Raw genomic sequence first — 14,761 nt, 5'->3', positions numbered from 1 at the left:
TCAAATCTTGTGTTTAAGGCCCCTGGAAGCATGAAAATCACTTTAAACATCTCATTTTATCTTTAAAAGTGATTTTCCACATACAAATGTGAATTGTAGTTCAAAGAGGCAACATTTGAAAATGGACCATTTTTTTCCTTTCTGAAGCATGTCGTAAGGGGGGTGGTTATCTCTTTCATCAAAAATCGGGCGTTTTTGATTGAACAATAAAGGCCTACAAATGTTATTTAATTCGCTTCCCGTGGAGTAGAAATACTTTTTAAGGCCGCAGAGTGAGTAAATTGGCCATTTTCATTCACTTTTACCCATTCCTCAAATCTTGTGTTTAAGGCCCCTGGAAGCATGAAAATCACTTTAAACATCTCATTTTTTCTTTAAAAGTGATTTTCCACATACAAATGTGAATTGTAGTTCAAAGAGGCAACATTTGAAAATGGACCAGTTTTTTTAATTTCTGAAGCATGTCGTAAGGGGGGTGGTTATCTCTTTCATCAAAAATCGGGCGTTTTTGATTGAACAATAAAGGCCTACAAATGTTATTTAATTCGCTTCCCGTGGAGGAGAAACACTTTTTAAGGCCGCAGAGTGAGTAAATTGGCCAGTTTCATTCACTTTTACCCATTCCTCAAATCTTGTGTTTAAGGCCCCTGGAAGCATGAAAATCAGTTTAAACATCTCATTTTTTCTTTAAAAGTGTTTTTCCACGTACAAATGTGAATTGTAGTTCAAAGAGGCAACATTTGAAAACGGACCATTTTTTTCGTTTCTGAAGCATGTCGTAAGGGGGGGTGGTTATCTCTTTCACCAAAAAATGGGCGTTTTTGATTGAACAATAAAGGCCTCCAAATGTTATTTAATTCACTTCCCGTGGAGGAGAAACACTTTTTAAGGCCTCAGAATGAGTAAATTGGCCATTTTCATTCACTTTTACCCATTCCTCAAATCTTGTGTTTAAGGCCCCTGGAAGCATGAAAATCACTTTAAACATCTCATTTTATCTTTAAAAGTGATTTTCCACATACAAATGTGAATTGTAGTTCAAAGAGGCAACATTTGAAAATGGACTATTTTTTTCGTTTCTGAAGCATGTCGTAAGGGGGGGTGGTTATCTTTTTCATCAAAAATCGGGCGTTTTTGATTGAACAATAAAGGCCTACAAATGTTATTTAATTCGCTTCCCGTGGAGTAGAAATACTTTTTAAGGCCGCAGAGTGAGTAAATTGGCCATTTTCATTCACTTTTACCCATTCCTCAAATCTTGTGTTTAAGGCCCCTGGAAGCATGAAAATCACTTTAAACATATCATTCTTTCTTTAAAAGTGATTTTCCACGTACAAATGTGAATTGTAGTTCAAAGAGGCAACATTTGAAAACGGACCATTTTTTTCGTTTCTGAAGCATGTCGTAAGGGGGGGTGGTTATCTCTTTCACCAAAAAATGGGCGTTTTTGATTGAACAATAAAGGCCTCCAAATGTTATTTTATTCACTTCCAGTGGAGTAGAAACACTTTTTAAGGCCGCAGAGTGAGTAAATTGGCCATTTTCATTCACTTTTACCCATTCCAAAAATCTTGTGTTTAAGACCCCTGGACGCATGAAAATCACTTTAAACATATCATTTTATCTCTAAAAGTGATAATCCACATACAAATGTGAATTGTAGTTCAAAGAGGCAACATTTGAAAATGAACCATTTTTTTTGTTTCTGAAGCATGTCGTAAGGGGGGGTGGTTATCTCTTTCATCAAAAATCGGTCATTTTTGATTGAACAATAAAGGCCTACAAATGTTATTTAATTCACTTTCTGGGGTGGAGAAAAACTTTTTAAGGCCTCAGAGTGAATAAATTGGCCATTTTCATTCAAGTTTTCTCATTCCTCAAATCTTGTGTTTAGGGCCCGGGGAAGCTTGAAAATCACTTCAAACATCTAATTTTATCTCTAAAAGTGATTATCCACGTACAAATATGAATTGTACTTCAAAGACGCAACATTTGAAAATGGACCATTTTTTTTATTTCTGTAGCATGTCGTCGGGGGGGGGGTGGTTATCTCTTTCGTCAAAAATCTGGCGTTTTCACTTGAACAATAAAGACCACCAAATGTTATTTTATGCACTTGCCGTGGAGTAGAAACACTTTTTAAGGCCGCAGAGTGAGTAAATTGCCCATTTTCATTCACTTTTACCCATTCCTCAAATCTTGTGTTTAAGGCACCTGGAAGCATGAAAATCACTTTAAACATCTCATTTTTTCTTTAAAAGTGATTTTCCACGTACAAATGTGAATTGTAGTTCAATGAGGCAACATTTGAAAACCAACCATTTTTTTCGTTTCTGAAGCATGTCGTAAGGGGGGGTGGTTATCTCTTTCACCAAACAATGGGCGTTTTTGATTGAACAATAAAGGCCTCCAAATGTTATTTTATTCACTTCCCGTGGAGTAGAAACACTTTTTAAGGCCGCAGAGTGAGTAAATTGGCCATTTTCATTCACTTTTACCCATTTCTCAAATCTTGTGTTTAGGGCCCCTGGAAGCTTGAAAATCACTTTAAACATCTAATCTTATATCTAAAAGTGATTTTCCACGTACAAATGTGAATTGTAGTTCAAAGACGCAACATTTGAAAATGGACCATTTTTTTCGTTTCTGAAGCATGTCGTAAGGGGGGGTGGTTATCTCTTTCATCAAAAATCTGGCGTTTTTCATTGAACAATAAAGGCCTCCAATGTTATTTAATTCACTTCCCTTGGAGGAGAAACACTTTTTAAGGCCTCAGAATGAGTAAATTGGCCATTTCCATTCACTTTTACCCATTCCTCAAATCTTGTGTTTAAGGCCCCTGGAAGCATGAAAATCACTTTAAACAGATAATTTTATCTTTAAAAGTGATTTTCCACGTACAAATGTGAATTGTAGTTCAAAGAGGCAACATTTGAAAACGGACCATTTTTTTCGTTTCTGAAGCATGTCATAAGGGGGGTGGTTATCTCTTTCATCAAAAATCGGGCATTTTTGATTGAACAATAAAGGCCTACAAATGTTATTTAATTCACTTTCTGGGGTGGAGAAAAACTTTTTAAGGCCTCAGAGTGAATAAATTGGCCATTTTCATTCAAGTTTTCCCATTCCTCAAATCTTGTGTTTAGGGCCCGGGGAAGCTTGAAAATCACTTCAAACATCTAATTTTATCTCTAAAAGTGATTATCCACGTACAAATATGAATTGTAGTTCAAAGACGCAACATTTGAAAATGGACCATTTTTTTTATTTCTGAAGCATGTCGTCGGGGGGGTGGTTATCTCTTTCGTCAAAAATCTGGCGTTTTCGCTTGAACAATAAAGACCTCCAAATGTTATTTTATGCACTTGCCGTGGAGTAGAAACACTTTTTAAGGCCGCAGAGTGAGTAAATTGCCCATTTTCATTCACTTTTACCCATTCCAAAAATCTTGTGTTTAAGACCCCTGGACGCATGAACATCACTTTAAACATATCATTTTATCTCTAAAAGTGATAATCCACATACAAATGTGAATTGTAGTTCAAAGATGCAACATTTGAAAATGAACCATTTTTTTCGTTTCTGAAGCATGTCGTAAGGGGGGGTGGTTATCTCTTTCATCAAAAATCTGGCGTTTTTGATTGAACAATAAAGGCCTCCAAATGTTATTTAATTCACTTCCCGTGGAGGAGAAACACTTTTTAAGGCCTCAGAATGAGTAAATTGGCCATTTCCATTCACTTTTACCCATTCCTCAAATCTTGTGTTTAAGGCCCCTGGAAGCATGAAAATCACTTTAAACATATAATTTTATCTTTGAAAGTGATTTTCCACATACAAATGTGAATTGTAGTTCAAAGAGGCAACATTTGAAAACGGACCATTTTTTTCGTTTCTGAAGCATGTCGTAAGGGGGGGTGGTTATCTCTTTCACCAAAAAATGGGCGTTTTTGATTGAACAATAAAGGCCTCCAAATGTTATTTTATTCAATTCCAGTGGAGTAGAAACACTTTTTAAGGCCGCAGAGTGAGTAAATTGGCCATTTTCATTCACTTTTACCCATTCCAAAAATCTTGTGTTTAAGACCCCTGGACGCATGAAAATCACTTTAAACATATCATTTTATCTCTAAAAGTGATAATCCACATACAAATGTGAATTGTAGTTCAAAGATGCAACATTTGAAAATGAACCATTAATTTCGTTTCTGAAGCATGTCGTAAGGGGGGGTGGTTATCTCTTTCATCAAAAATCTGGCGTTTTTGATTGAACAATAAAGGCCTCCAAATGTTATTTAATTCACTTCCCGTGGAGGAGAAACACTTTTTAAGGCCTCAGAATGAGTAAATTGGCCATTTTCATTCACTTTTACCCATTCCTCAAATCTTGTGTTTAAGGCCCCTGGAAGCATGAAAATCACTTTAAACATCTCATTTTATCTTTAAAAGTGATTTTCCACATACAAATGTGAATTGTAGTTCAAAGAGGCAACATTTGAAAATGGACCATTTTTTTCGTTTCTGAAGCATGTCGTAAGGGGGGGTGGTTATCTTTTTCATCAAAAATCGGGCGTTTTTGATTGAACAATAAAGGCCTACAAATGTTATTTAATTCGCTTCCCGTGGAGTAGAAATACTTTTTAAGGCCGCAGAGTGAGTAAATTGGCCATTTTCATTCACTTTTACCCATTCCTCAAATCTTGTGTTTAAGGCCCCTGGAAGCATGAAAATCACTTTAAACATCTCATTCTTTCTTTAAAAGTGATTTTTCACGTACAAATGTGAATTGTAGTTCAAAGAGGCAACATTTGAAAACGGACCATTTTTTTCGTTTCTGAAGCATGTCGTAAGGGGGGGTGGTTATCTCTTTCACCAAAAAATGGGCGTTTTTGATTGAACAATAAAGGCCTCCAAATGGTATTTTATTCACTTCCAGTGGAGTAGAAACACTTTTTAAGGCCGCAGAGTGAGTAAATTGGCCATTTTCATTCACTTTTACCCATTCCAAAAATCTTGTGTTTAAGACCCCTGGACGCATGAAAATCACTTTAAACATATCATTTTATCTCTAAAAGTGATAATCCACATACAAATGTGAATTGTAGTTCAAAGAGGCAACATTTGAAAATGAACCATTTTTTTTGTTTCTGAAGCATGTCGTAAGGGGGGGTGGTTATCTCTTTCATCAACAATCGGGCATTTTTGATTGAACAATAAAGGCCTACAAATGTTATTTAATTCACTTTCTTGGGTGGAGAAAAACTTTTTAAGGCCTCAGAGTGAATAAATTGGCCATTTTCATTCAAGTTCTCCCATTCCTCAAATCTTGTGTTTAGGGCCCGGGGAAGCTTGAAAATCACTTCAAACATCTAATTTTATCTCTAAAAGTGATTATCCACGTACAAATGTGAATTGTAGTTCAAAGACGCAACATTTGAAAATGGACCATTTTTTTTATTTCTGAAGCATGTCGTCGGGGGGGGTGGTTATCTCTTTCGTCAAAAATCTGGCGTTTTCGCTTGAACAATAAAGACCTCCAAATGTTATTTTATGCACTTGCCGTGGAGTAGAAACACTTTTTAAGGCCGCAGAGTGAGTAAATTGCCCATTTTCATTCACTTTTACCCATTCCTCAAATCTTGTGTTTAAGGCGCCTGGAAGCATGAAAATCACTTTAAACATCTCATTTTTTCTTTAAAAGTGATTTTCCACGTACAACTGTGAATTGTAGTTCAATGAGGCAACATTTGAAAACCAACCATTTTTTTCGTTTCTGAAGCATGTCGTAAGGGGGGGTGGTTATCTCTTTCACCAAACAATGGGCGTTTTTGATTGAACAATAAAGGCCTCCAAATGTTATTTTATTCACTTCCCGTGGAGTAGAAACACTTTTTAAGGCCGCAGAGTGAGTAAATTGGCCATTTCCATTCACTTTTACCCATTCCTCAAATCTTGTGTTTAAGGCCCCTGGAAGCATGAAAATCACTTTAAACAGATAATTTTATCTTTAAAAGTGATTTTCCACGTACAAATGTGAATTGTAGTTCAAAGAGGCAACATTTGAAAACGGACCATTTTTTTTGTTTCTGAAGCATGTCGTAAGGGGGATGGTTATCTCTTTCATCAAAAATCGGGCATTTTTGATTGAACAATAAAGGCCTACAAATGTTATTTAATTCACTTTCTGGGGTGGAGAAAAACTTTTTAAGGCCTCAGAGTGAATAAATTGGCCATTTTCATTCAAGTTTTCCCATTCCTCAAATCTTGTGTTTAGGGCCCGGGGAAGCTTGAAAATCACTTCAAACATCTAATTTTATCTCTAAAAGTGATTATCCACGTACAAATGTGAATTGTAGTTCAAAGACGCAACATTTGAAAATGGACCATTTTTTTTATTTCTGAAGCATGTCGTCGGGGGGGTGGTTATCTCTTTCGTCAAAAATCTGGCGTTTTCGCTTGAACAATAAAGACCTCCAAATGTTATTTTATGCACTTGCCGTGGAGTAGAAACACTTTTTAAGGCCGCAGAGTGAGTAAATTGCCCATTTTCATTCACTTTTACCCATTCCAAAAATCTTGTGTTTAAGACCCCTGGACGCATGAACATCACTTTAAACATATCATTTTATCTCTTAAAGTGATAATCCACATACAAATGTGTATTGTAGTTCAAAGATGCAACATTTGAAAATGAACCATTTTTTTCGTTTCTGAAGCATGTCGTAAGGGGGGGTGGTTATCTCTTTCATCAAAAATCTGGCGTTTTTGATTAAACAATAAAGGCCTCCAAATGTTATTTAATTCACTTCCCGTGGAGGAGAAACACTTTTTAAGGCCTCAGAATGAGTAAATTGGCCATTTTCATTCACTTTTACCCATTCCTCAAATCTTGTGTTTAAGGCCCCTGGAAGCATGAAAATCACTTTAAACATATCATTCTTTCTTTAAAAGTGATTTTCCACGTACAAATGTGAATTGTAGTTCAAAGAGGCAACATTTGAAAACGGACCATTTTTTTCGTTTCTGAAGCATGTCGTAAGGGGGGGTGGTTATCTCTTTCACCAAAAAATGGGCGTTTTTGATTGAACAATAAAGGCCTCCAAATGTTATTTTATTCACTTCCAGTGGAGTAGAAACACTTTTTAAGGCCGCAGAGTGAGTAAATTGGCCATTTTCATTCACTTTTACCCATTCCAAAAATCTTGTGTTTAAGACCCCTGGACGCATGAAAATCACTTTAAACATATCATTTTATCTCTAAAAGTGATAATCCACATACAAATGTGAATTGTAGTTCAAAGAGGCAACATTTGAAAATGAACCATTTTTTTTGTTTCTGAAGCATGTCGTAAGGGGGGGTGGTTATCTCTTTCATCAAAAATCGGTCATTTTTGATTGAACAATAAAGGCCTACAAATGTTATTTAATTCACTTTCTGGGGTGGAGAAAAACTTTTTAAGGCCTCAGAGTGAATAAATTGGCCATTTTCATTCAAGTTTTCTCATTCCTCAAATCTTGTGTTTAGGGCCCGGGGAAGCTTGAAAATCACTTCAAACATCTAATTTTATCTCTAAAAGTGATTATCCACGTACAAATGTGAATTGTAGTTCAAAGACGCAACATTTGAAAATGGACCATTTTTTTTATTTCTGTAGCATGTCGTCGGGGGGGGTGGTTATCTCTTTCGTCAAAAATCTGGCGTTTTCGCTTGAACAATAAAGACCTCCAAATGTTATTTTATGCACTTGCCGTGGAGTAGAAACACTTTTTAAGGCCGCAGAGTGAGTAAATTGCCCATTTTCATTCACTTTTACCCATTCCTCAAATCTTGTGTTTAAGGCACCTGGAAGCATGAAAATCACTTTAAACATCTCATTTTTTCTTTAAAAGTGATTTTCCACGTACAAATGTGAATTGTAGTTCAATGAGGCAACATTTGAAAACCAACCATTTTTTTCGTTTCTGAAGCATGTCGTAAGGGGGGGTGGTTATCTCTTTCACCAAACAATGGGCGTTTTTGATTGAACAATAAAGGCCTCCAAATGTTATTTTATTCACTTCCCGTGGAGTAGAAACACTTTTTAAGGCCGCAGAGTGAGTAAATTGGCCATTTTCATTCACTTTTACCCATTTCTCAAATCTTGTGTTTAGGGCCCCTGGAAGCTTGAAAATCACTTTAAACATCTAATCTTATATCTAAAAGTGATTTTCCACGTACAAATGTGAATTGTAGTTCAAAGACGCAACATTTGAAAATGGACCATTTTTTTCGTTTCTGAAGCATGTCGTAAGGGGGGGTGGTTATCTCTTTCATCAAAAATCTGGCGTTTTTCATTGAACAATAAAGGCCTCCAATGTTATTTAATTCACTTCCCTTGGAGGAGAAACACTTTTTAAGGCCTCAGAATGAGTAAATTGGCCATTTCCATTCACTTTTACCCATTCCTCAAATCTTGTGTTTAAGGCCCCTGGAAGCATGAAAATCACTTTAAACAGATAATTTTATCTTTAAAAGTGATTTTCCACGTACAAATGTGAATTGTAGTTCAAAGAGGCAACATTTGAAAACGGACCATTTTTTTTCGTTTCTGAAGCATGTCATAAGGGGGGTGGTTATCTCTTTCATCAAAATCGGGCATTTTTGATTGAAAAATAAAGGCCTACAAATGTTATTTAATTCACTTTCTGGGGTGGAGAAAAACTTTTTAAGGCCTCAGAGTGAATAAATTGGCCATTTTCATTCAAGTTTTCCCATTCCTCAAATCTTGTGTTTAGGGCCCGGGGAAGCTTGAAAATCACTTCAAACATCTAATTTTATCTCTAAAAGTGATTATCCACGTACAAATATGAATTGTAGTTCAAAGACGCAACATTTGAAAATGGACCATTTTTTTTATTTCTGAAGCATGTCGTCGGGGGGGTGGTTATCTCTTTCGTCAAAAATCTGGCGTTTTCGCTTGAACAATAAAGACCTCCAAATGTTATTTTATGCACTTGCCGTGGAGTAGAAACACTTTTTAAGGCCGCAGAGTGAGTAAATTGCCCATTTTCATTCACTTTTACCCATTCCAAAAATCTTGTGTTTAAGACCCCTGGACGCATGAACATCACTTTAAACATATCATTTTATCTCTAAAAGTGATAATCCACATACAAATGTGAATTGTAGTTCAAAGATGCAACATTTGAAAATGAACCATTTTTTTCGTTTCTGAAGCATGTCGTAAGGGGGGGTGGTTATCTCTTTCATCAAAAATCTGGCGTTTTTGATTGAACAATAAAGGCCTCCAAATGTTATTTAATTCACTTCCCGTGGAGGAGAAACACTTTTTAAGGCCTCAGAATGAGTAAATTGGCCATTTCCATTCACTTTTACCCATTCCTCAAATCTTGTGTTTAAGGCCCCTGGAAGCATGAAAATCACTTTAAACATATAATTTTATCTTTGAAAGTGATTTTCCACATACAAATGTGAATTGTAGTTCAAAGAGGCAACATTTGAAAACGGACCATTTTTTTCGTTTCTGAAGCATGTCGTAAGGGGGGGTGGTTATCTCTTTCACCAAAAAATGGGCGTTTTTGATTGAACAATAAAGGCCTCCAAATGTTATTTTATTCAATTCCAGTGGAGTAGAAACACTTTTTAAGGCCGCAGAGTGAGTAAATTGGCCATTTTCATTCACTTTTACCCATTCCAAAAATCTTGTGTTTAAGACCCCTGGACGCATGAAAATCACTTTAAACATATCATTTTATCTCTAAAAGTGATAATCCACATACAAATGTGAATTGTAGTTCAAAGATGCAACATTTGAAAATGAACCATTAATTTCGTTTCTGAAGCATGTCGTAAGGGGGGTGGTTATCTCTTTCATCAAAAATCTGGCGTTTTTGATTGAACAATAAAGGCCTCCAAATGTTATTTAATTCACTTCCCGTGGAGGAGAAACACTTTTTAAGGCCTCAGAATGAGTAAATTGGCCATTTTCATTCACTTTTACCCATTCCTCAAATCTTGTGTTTAAGGCCCCTGGAAGCATGAAAATCACTTTAAACATCTCATTTTATCTTTAAAAGTGATTTTCCACATACAAATGTGAATTGTAGTTCAAAGAGGCAACATTTGAAAATGGACCATTTTTTTCGTTTCTGAAGCATGTCGTAAGGGGGGGTGGTTATCTCTTTCATCAAAAATCTGGCGTTTTTGATTGAACAATAAAGGCCTCCAAAAGTTATTTAATTCACTTCCCGTGGAGGAGAAACACTTTTTAATGCCTCAGAATGAGTAAATTGGCCATTTCCATTCACTTTTACCCATTCCTCAAATCTTGTGTTTAAGGCCCCTGGAAGCATGAAAATCACTTTAAACATCTCATTTTATCTTTAAAAGTGATTTTCCACATACAAATGTGAATTGTAGTTCAAAGAGGCAACATTTGAAAATGGACCATTTTTTTCGTTTCTGAAGCATGTCATAAGGGGGGGTGGTTATCTCTTTCATCAAAAATCTGGCATTTTTCATTGAACAATAAAGGCCTCCAAATGTTATTTAATTCACTTCCCGTGGAGGAGAAACACTTTTTAAGGCCTCAGAATGAGTAAATTGGCCATTTCCATTCACTTTTACCCATTCCTCAAATCTTGTGTTTAAGGCCCCTGGAAGCATGAAAATCACTTTAAACATCTCATTTTATCTTTAAAAGTGATTTTCCACATACAAATGTGAATTGTAGTTCAAAGAGGCAACATTTGAAAATGGACCATTTTTTTCCTTTCTGAAGCATGTCGTAAGGGGGGTGGTTATCTCTTTCATCAAAAATCGGGCGTTTTTGATTGAACAATAAAGGCCTACAAATATTATTTAATTCGCTTCCCGTGGAGTAGAAATACTTTTTAAGGCCGCAGAGTGAGTAAATTGGCCATTTTCATTCACTTTTAACAATTCCTCAAATCTTGTGTTTAAGGCCCCTGGAAGCATGAAAATCACTTTAAACATCTCATTTTTTCTTTAAAAGTGATTTTCCACATACAAATGTGAATTGTAGTTCAAAGAGGCAACATTTGAAAACGGACCATTTTTTTCGTTTCTGAAGCATGTCGTAAGGGGGGGTGGTTATCTCTTTCACCAAAAAATGGGCGTTTTTGATTGAACAATAAAGGCCTCCAAATGTTATTTAATTCACTTCCCGTGGAGGAGAAACACTTTTTAATGCCTCAGAATGAGTAAATTGGCCATTTCCATTCACTTTTACCCATTCCTCAAATCTTGTGTTTAAGGCCCCTGGAAGCATGAAAATCACTTTAAACATCTCATTTTATCTTTAAAAGTGATTTTCCACATACAAATGTGAATTGTAGTTCAAAGAGGCAACATTTGAAAATGGACCATTTTTTTCGTTTCTGAAGCATGTCGTAAGGGGGGGTGGTTATCTCTTTCATCAAAAATCTGGCGTTTTTCATTGAACAATAAAGGCCTCCAAATGTTATTTAATTCACTTCCCGTGGAGGAGAAACACTTTTTAAGGCCTCAGAATGAGTAAATTGGCCATTTCCATTCACTTTTACCCATTCCTCAAATCTTGTGTTTAAGGCCCCTGGAAGCATGAAAATCACTTTAAACATCTCATTTTATCTTTAAAAGTGATTTTCCACATACAAATGTGAATTGTAGTTCAAAGAGGCAACATTTGAAAATGGACCATTTTTTTCCTTTCTGAAGCATGTCGTAAGGGGGGTGGTTATCTCTTTCATCAAAAATCGGGCGTTTTTGATTGAACAATAAAGGCCTACAAATGTTATTTAATTCGCTTCCCGTGGAGTAGAAATACTTTTTAAGGCCGCAGAGTGAGTAAATTGGCCATTTTCATTCACTTTTACCCATTCCTCAAATCTTGTGTTTAAGGCCCCTGGAAGCATGAAAATCACTTTAAACATCTCATTTTTTCTTTAAAAGTGATTTTCCACGTACAAATGTGAATTGTAGTTCAAAGAGGCAACATTTGAAAACGGACCATTTTTTTCGTTTCTGAAGCATGTCGTAAGGGGGGGGGTGGTTATCTCTTTCACCAACAAATGGGCGTTTTTGATTGAACAATAAAGGCCTCCAAATGTTATTTTATTCAATTCCAGTGGAGTAGAAACACTTTTTAAGGCCGCAGAGTGAGTAAATTGGCCATTTTCATTCACTTTTACCCATTCCAAAAATCTTGTGTTTAAGACCCCTGGACGCATGAAAATCACTTTAAACATATCATTTTATCTCTAAAAGTGATCATCCACATACAAATGTGAATTGTAGTTCAAAGATGCAACATTTGAAAATGAACCATTATTTTCGTTTCTGAAGCATGTCGTAAGGGGGGGTGGTTATCTCTTTCATCAAAAATCTGGCGTTTTTGATTGAACAATAAAGGCCTCCAAATGTTATTTAATTCACTTTCTGGGGTGGAGAAAAACTTTTTAAGGCCTCAGAGTGAATAAATTGGCCATTTTCATTCAAGTTTTCCCATTCCTCAAATCTTGTGTTTAGGGCCCGGGGAAGCTTGAAAATCACTTCAAACATCTAATTTTATCTCTAAAAGTGATTATCCACGTACAAATATGAATTGTAGTTCAAAGACGCAACATTTGAAAATGGACCATTTTTTTTATTTCTGAAGCATGTCGTCGGGGGGGTGGTTATCTCTTTCGTCAAAAATCTGGCGTTTTCGCTTGAACAATAAAGACCTCCAAATGTTATTTTATGCACTTGCCGTGGAGTAGAAACACTTTTTAAGGCCGCAGAGTGAGTAAATTGCCCATTTTCATTCACTTTTACCCATTCCAAAAATCTTGTGTTTAAGACCCCTGGACGCATGAACATCACTTTAAACATATCATTTTATCTCTAAAAGTGATAATCCACATACAAATGTGAATTGTAGTTCAAAGATGCAACATTTGAAAATGAACCATTTTTTTCGTTTCTGAAGCATGTCGTAAGGGGGGGTGGTTATCTCTTTCATCAAAAATCTGGCGTTTTTGATTGAACAATAAAGGCCTCCAAATGTTATTTAATTCACTTCCCGTGGAGGAGAAACACTTTTTAAGGCCTCAGAATGAGTAAATTGGCCATTTCCATTCACTTTTACCCATTCCTCAAATCTTGTGTTTAAGGCCCCTGGAAGCATGAAAATCACTTTAAACATATAATTTTATCTTTGAAAGTGATTTTCCACATACAAATGTGAATTGTAGTTCAAAGAGGCAACATTTGAAAACGGACCATTTTTTTCGTTTCTGAAGCATGTCGTAAGGGGGGGTGGTTATCTCTTTCACCAAAAAATGGGCGTTTTTGATTGAACAATAAAGGCCTCCAAATGTTATTTTATTCAATTCCAGTGGAGTAGAAACACTTTTTAAGGCCGCAGAGTGAGTAAATTGGCCATTTTCATTCACTTTTACCCATTCCAAAAATCTTGTGTTTAAGACCCCTGGACGCATGAAAATCACTTTAAACATATCATTTTATCTCTAAAAGTGATAATCCACATACAAATGTGAATTGTAGTTCAAAGATGCAACATTTGAAAATGAACCATTAATTTCGTTTCTGAAGCATGTCGTAAGGGGGGTGGTTATCTCTTTCATCAAAAATCTGGCGTTTTTGATTGAACAATAAAGGCCTCCAAATGTTATTTAATTCACTTCCCGTGGAGGAGAAACACTTTTTAAGGCCTCAGAATGAGTAAATTGGCCATTTTCATTCACTTTTACCCATTCCTCAAATCTTGTGTTTAAGGCCCCTGGAAGCATGAAAATCACTTTAAACATCTCATTTTATCTTTAAAAGTGATTTTCCACATACAAATGTGAATTGTAGTTCAAAGAGGCAACATTTGAAAATGGACCATTTTTTTCGTTTCTGAAGCATGTCGTAAGGGGGGGTGGTTATCTCTTTCATCAAAAATCTGGCGTTTTTGATTGAACAATAAAGGCCTCCAAAAGTTATTTAATTCACTTCCCGTGGAGGAGAAACACTTTTTAATGCCTCAGAATGAGTAAATTGGCCATTTCCATTCACTTTTACCCATTCCTCAAATCTTGTGTTTAAGGCCCCTGGAAGCATGAAAATCACTTTAAACATCTCATTTTATCTTTAAAAGTGATTTTCCACATACAAATGTGAATTGTAGTTCAAAGAGGCAACATTTGAAAATGGACCATTTTTTTCGTTTCTGAAGCATGTCATAAGGGGGGGTGGTTATCTCTTTCATCAAAAATCTGGCATTTTTCATTGAACAATAAAGGCCTCCAAATGTTATTTAATTCGCTTCCCGTGGAGGAGAAACACTTTTTAAGGCCTCAGAATGAGTAAATTGGCCATTTCCATTCACTTTTACCCATTCCTCAAATCTTGTGTTTAAGGCCCCTGGAAGCATGAAAATCACTTTAAACATCTCATTTTATCTTTAAAAGTGATTTTCCACATACAAATGTGAATTGTAGTTCAAAGAGGCAACATTTGAAAATGGACCATTTTTTTCCTTTCTGAAGCATGTTGTAAGGGGGGTGGTTATCTCTTTCATCAAAAATCGGGCGTTTTTGATTGAACAATAAAGGCCTACAAATATTATTTAATTCGCTTCCCGTGGAGTAGAAATACTTTTTAAGGCCGCAGAGTGAGTAAATTGGCCATTTTCATTCACTTTTACCCATTCCTCAAATCTTGTGTTTAAGGCCCCTGGAAGCATGAAAATCACTTTAAACATCTCATTCTTTC

This window comes from Triturus cristatus, chromosome 10 (genome assembly GCF_964204655.1).
Source record: "Triturus cristatus chromosome 10, aTriCri1.1, whole genome shotgun sequence".
Lineage (NCBI taxonomy): Eukaryota > Metazoa > Chordata > Amphibia > Caudata > Salamandridae > Triturus > Triturus cristatus.
Note: the sequence above shows the minus strand (reverse complement) of the source record.